This window comes from Kogia breviceps, chromosome 8 (assembly GCF_026419965.1).
Source record: "Kogia breviceps isolate mKogBre1 chromosome 8, mKogBre1 haplotype 1, whole genome shotgun sequence".
In the NCBI taxonomy this organism is placed as follows: Eukaryota; Metazoa; Chordata; class Mammalia; order Artiodactyla; family Physeteridae; genus Kogia; species Kogia breviceps.
This window is the reverse complement of record NC_081317.1, coordinates 39,143,690-39,149,915: the sequence shown is the minus strand read 5'-3', so window position 1 is coordinate 39,149,915 and position 6,226 is coordinate 39,143,690. Positions and strand designations below refer to the sequence as shown.

At 36.5% G+C, this 6,226-nt stretch overlaps 1 pseudogene; it reads left to right on the top strand.

The window, feature by feature from the left end:
• Window positions 1-3,788: 3,788 nt before the first annotated feature.
• LOC131761317 (large ribosomal subunit protein eL31-like) lies at window positions 3,789-4,158 on the top strand (annotated as a pseudogene).
• The last annotated feature ends 2,068 nt before the right edge of the window (window positions 4,159-6,226 follow it).

Sequence of the window (6,226 nt, the reverse complement as noted above, 5' to 3'; positions counted from 1 at the left end):
ACAGGATTTTACCACCTGGAAAGATGACAAGTGGGGAAAAGAGAAGAGGCAGCCAGCAGAAATTTCTGGAGAAAGACCACCATCTCTGCCAATTCAACACTGGAATTTTTATCTTTTGCTTGAAGAAGTTAACAATCCCTATGCACCCATATCGCGTGTAAGAATTTCCACCTATACCCAGTGTATGCCCTTCTGTGGCTCTGCTCATCAGCTGTTTCAGGTTCTCAAGAAATATAGGGGATCCAGCATTCTGCCCGCATCACATTATCGGATGTGCGTTTCTTCATAAGTTCACATAGTAGACAAAATCTCAGGCCAAAAATGCAGGGATATAAGAAATGTGATGTGTTATATTCTTCTTTACCTGAACTTCATTTCCATTTGAGTTCCCACTGGGCCGTCTGCTGGAAATGTAATCGAATTCAATTCACAGCCAGTTCTGACCCTACCACTACGGGTGCAGGTACAGTCCAAAAGGATGTGAGAATGCTGGGACGCTCTACATGGCTGGACTGGTTGTGGTCTATCTGCTCTGGCATACATTAGGCTGAGTATGGTTGCTGCCACTGCATCTCTTACTTCCAGCTTCTGGTCTACCTCAGGTCGACTACCCCTCAGCTGAATACCGGGTTCTTTGAATTCTGCAGAAGATATGTTTCTGCTCCCACCCTTTCCAGGGAGTCTGAAGCTAGATGCCTCTGGCCCTCTCTATCTAGATGTACTGGACAGCCATTTCTACTCTATGGCTCTCTTAGTTTAAGAAAAAGTATCTACAACTTTAAAATAAGACAAAAACATGGTTGGGAGTTCTTTTTTTTTTTTTTTTTTTTTTTGCAGTATGCGGGCCTCTCACTGTTGTGGCCTCTCCCGTTGCGGAGCACAGGCTCCGGAAGCGCAGGCTCAGCGGCCATGGCTCACGGGCCCAGCCGCTCTGCGGCACGTGGGATCTTCCCAGACCGGGGCACGAACCCGTGTCCCCTGCATCGGCAGGCGGATTCTCAACCACTGCGCCACCAGGGAAACCCTGGTTGGGAGTTCTTTAAAATTAATTGTGGAGCATCATCGAACAAGCCTTCTTATGGGTCATCTGAGGAGGCTCAAGGCAAATTTTCTCAACGCTTTTGTTTTTTTTAAATTTCACTCCAAGGAGAAAATTTTAATTACATTCCAATTTAATTTTAATTAATTAACTTAAGCTAGTTAATTTAATTAATAATCAGACACAAGAGGGAAGAGATATGGGAATATATGTATATGTAGAGCTGATTCACTTTGTTAGAAAGCAGAAACTAACACACCATTGTAAAGCAATTATACTCCAATAAATATGTTAAAAAAATAATTAATTGATTTCATTAATTGCTCTGATTTACCCCTGATGAGAGAACGTAAATAGACTACATGTTATTTAACTTTAAAAGTTATTGCTACCTGACTTGCTGGAGGTCTTTCACAGATTTTTGAAGAGACTCCAGGCAGGAGACGTGACAGAGGGGTGAATCTTGGGAGACCCAGAGAAGTCCCCATCTGATACAATAAGTCAGGGTATCAGTTCCTCTGGTAACACTTTTTCTAACCTATGTTAGCCAAAAGAGAGCATTGGAGGTGTAAAATACACTTTCTCTCTCAAACTTTGCACAGTTGCCTCTTTGAGTTTATTCACCAGAAATGGGTGGGCAATATAAAGGATTCTTTGTCAAATATTTCTACTCCTTCCTTTATCACTCAGAAAATAAACACTAGGAAGCCAATTTGTGACATCCTCAAAGCTTATCTTTGCTAATCATAGGGTCTTTTCCTTTACTCCCTGCCTTTTCTCTTTCTACCTCCTCTCTAAAATAGTTTCAGCTCATCTTCATCCTTCTCCACAATAGCTTACCCTCATAAAAACATCTGGGGTTACTTATACCTTGATGAGACTCCAAATCTATATGTTACCTTTTCCAGTATTTTAGGTCCTGACTCTAACTGTGAAAGCTTTTGCAGCCAGTTCAGAGTATTCCAAGCCTCCATGATTGGGTGAGAAAAAGAAAAAAGTAGAAGTACCAGTGACGGTAAAACTATATCAAGTGGTCTAACATATGTAAGACAGGTGATCCAAAATGAGAGGAAGCATTGGATTAAAAATAACTTTGGAGAAATAATGACTAAATTTTTTTCCAAATTTGATGAAAAATACAGCAGATGGACCCAAGAAGCTTAACAAATCCTAAGCAAATCATATTCAACTTGTTGAAAACCAAAGACAGAGAGAAAAATCTTAAAAGCAGCCAGAAAATAAAGACATGTTCTCTAAAGAGGAACAATGAGAAGGATGAGAGCAGACAGCTCATCCGTAGCAGTACAAGCCAGAAGAAAATGACAAGACATCTTTAAAGTGCTAGAGGGGAAAAGAGAGTCTGTTGACCTAGAATTCTATATCAGGTGAAAATATTCTCTAAAAATAATGGGGGAAAATGACAAAAATAATCACCATGAGAATTTTCCACAGCAGAAAGAAATATAAGAGAAAACTCTTTGTGCTGAAGGGAAATTATATCAGATAGAAACAGTAACCTAAATGAAGAAATGAAGTATGTCAGGAAGTATGTATATGCAGGTAAACAGAAAGTATTTTTCTCATTTCTTTTTTTATTTTTATTTATTTATTTTTGGCTGCATGGGGTCTTCATTGCTGTGCATGAGCTTTCTTCTAGTTGTGGCGAGCAGGGGCTGTCTTCATTGCAGTGGCTTCTCCTTTTGCAGAGCATGGGCTCTAGGCATGTGGGTTTCAGTAGTGTGGCACGTGGGCTCAGCAGTTGTGGCTCATGAGCTCTAGAGCACAGGTTCAGTAGTTGTGGCACACAGGTTTAGTTGCTCAGCGACATGTGGGGTCTTCCCAGACCAGGGCTCGAATCTGTGTCCCCTGTATTGGCAGGCAGATTCTTAACCACTGTGCCACCAGGGAAGCCTTCATTTCTTTTTTAAAAATACAATTTACTATTCAAAGTACATAAAAATGTACTGTGGGGTTTATAAAAATGCAGAGGTAAAATGAAAGACAATAATAGTACTAAGAATGAGAGAGATCATTTAAAATATGCTATAATAAGTTGTTTATATTATACTTAAAGAAGTATAATATTAATTCAAGGAAGACTATGGTAATATAAGGACACATACTGTAATCCCTATGGCAATCACTAAAATAGCTAAAAACCAATGGATGAGTTAAGATGGAATAAGTTTTTCAAATATGTGGTTAATTTTAAAAGAAGGAAATGATGAAAAGAGGAACAAAGAACAGACAAGGCACTGGTGGTCTTAAATTCAAACATATCAATAATTACTTTAACTGTGAGTGGACTAAAACTACAATTAAAAGGTAAAGATTGTCAAACTAGACAAGTAGGAAACACACATTATATGTTGCTTTCAAGAAATGGCCTTCAAGTATAGACACAGCTTAAAAAATAAAAGATTGGGAAAATTATACCATGCAAACAACTAATCAGAAGAAAATTGTAGGGGCTACATTAATATCACAAGAAGTAGAATTCATGATAAGGAGTATTACCAGAGATAATGGTAGGCATTTCATAACGATGCAATAAACAATTTATTAAGAAAACATAACAATCCTAAATGTGTATGCATTTAATACAAAGCTTCAAAATAATGCAAAAACTGACAGAGCTAAGGGAGAAAAAGACAAATTCCAATTAAAATAGGAGATTTTAACATTTCTTTTCCAGTAATTGATTAAAACATATATAATAAAGATTCTTTTCCAACCAGAGTCCAGCAGAATGACTCCCACAAAGAAGGGTGGAGAGAAGAAGAAGGGCCGGTCCGCCATCAATGAGGTGGTGACCAGAGAATACACTATCAACATTTACAAGAGCATCCATGGAGTGGGTTTCAAGAAACGTGTCCCTTAGGCACTCAAAGAAATCCTGAAATTTGCCATGAAGGAGATGAGAACTCCAGATGTACGCATTGACACCAAGCTTAGCAAGGCAGTCTGGGCCAAAGGAATAAGGAATGTCCCATCTCATGACCATGTGCAGAAAACGTAATGAACATGAAGATTCACCAAACGAGCTCTATACCTTGGTTATCTATATACCTGTCACCACTTTCAAAAATCTACAGACACTTAATGTGGATGAGAACTAACTGTTGATTGTCAAATAAAGTTATAGAACCACAAAAAGTTAAAAATTAATAAACATATAGAAGACTTGAACAACACTATTAGCCAATTTTAACCTTATTGACATTTACAGAACACTACAGCTAACAACTGTGGAATTCACATATTTTCCAAGTGTAAATGGAATATACATGAGATAGATCAGCTGCTGAGCCATGAAAGGTCTCAATCCATTTTAAAGAACTGAGTTCTTACAAAGCATATTCTCGCAAAATAATAAAACAAATAAAAGTATGATCTTTCACACAACAAGTCAATAACAAAAAGATATCAGGAAAATCCGTAAACATTTGGAAGCTAACCAACAAAGTTCTAAATAGCCCATGGATCAAAAAGGAAATTCCAAAGGAAATTAGAAAATATCTTGAACTGAATGATAATGGAAGCAAAATACATCAAAATTTTGTGGAATGCAGCTAAAGCAATGTTTAAAGGGAAATACCTAGAATAGACAAAGAAAGATTTTAAAGCACTGATCTAAACTTTCATCTTAAGAAGCTAGTTAAAGAAGAGGAAATTAAAGCAAAAGGAACAAAACAATAAAATAGAAGCAAAGTAGAAATCAGTGAGATAAAAAATAGACAAATGATAGAAAATCAACAAAACTGAGACTAGGTCTCTTGATAGGATTAATAAAATACAAGCCTCTATCTAGATTTATCAATAAAAAAGAGAGAAAATACAAATTTCACTCATGAAAGAGAGTACATCATTCCAGATTCCACAGACTTTTTAAAAAATAGTAAAAACAATTGTGAACAACTGTATGCCAATAAATTTGACAAATTAATTAAATGAACAAATTCCTTGAAAGACACAATTTACTAAAATTAAATAAGAAATTTGAAATTAAAAACATAATACCATTTATACTAGGACAAAGAAATGAAATAGACATGAATCTAACAAAATATTGTAAGATTCTATGTACAGATAACTATAGAGCACTGATGAAAGAAATCAAAGAAGACATAAATAAATGGAAATATATCCTACGTTCATGGATTGGAAGACATAATATTGTTAAAATTCAATTCTTACCAAATTATCTATACTTCAACATAATCCCAACCAAATGTCTGTAAATTATTTTGTAGATACTGACAAACTGATTCTAAAGTTTGTATGGAAAGGCAAAAGACCTAGAATAACCAACATAATATTGAAAAAGAAAGATAAAACTGGAGGACTGACACTACCTGATACCGAGACAGCAATCAAGATAGCATTCTAGGGCTTCCCTAGTGGCGCAGTTGTTGAGAATCCGCCTGCCGATGCAGGGGACACGGGTTCGTGCCCCGGTCCGGGAAGATCCCACATGCTGCGGAGCGGCTGGGCCCGTGAGCCATGGCCGCTGAGCTTGCACGTCCGGAGCCTGTGCTCCGCAACGGGAGAGGCCACAACAGAGAGAGGCCCGAGTACCAAAAAAAAAAAAAAAAAAAAAAAAAAGCATTCTATTCTCAAAATAATAGACACATAGATCAATACAACAGAATAGAGAGCCTAGAACCAGGCTGCCATAAATATAGTCAGGTGATCTTTGACAAATGAGCAAAGGCAATTGTTTGGAGAACAGATAATCTTCTCGACAAATGGTGCTACAAAAATTAGATGTCCATATGTAAAAACTGTAAAATTAGACAGACTTCACATGTTTCACAAAATAAAATTACTCGACTTAGATCATAGATCTAACTGTAAAATGCAAAGCCATAAAACTTCTAGAAGATGAAAAACTATATGTGACCTTATTTTTATATACAACATCAAAAGCACAATCCATGAAAGAAAAAAAGTGGTAAGTAAATTTTATTAAAATTCAAAACTGTCACTCCATGAAAGACACTATTTAGATAATGAAAGGACAAAACTTTGAAAAAATATTGTGACAAATATTTGCAAACACATATCTGATAAGAACTCATATCTGATAAGAACTCATATCCAAAATAATCAAAGAATTCCTAAATCTCAACAATAAGAGAACAAACAATATAATTTTTAAAAGGCAAAAGATCTGAACAGAAACTT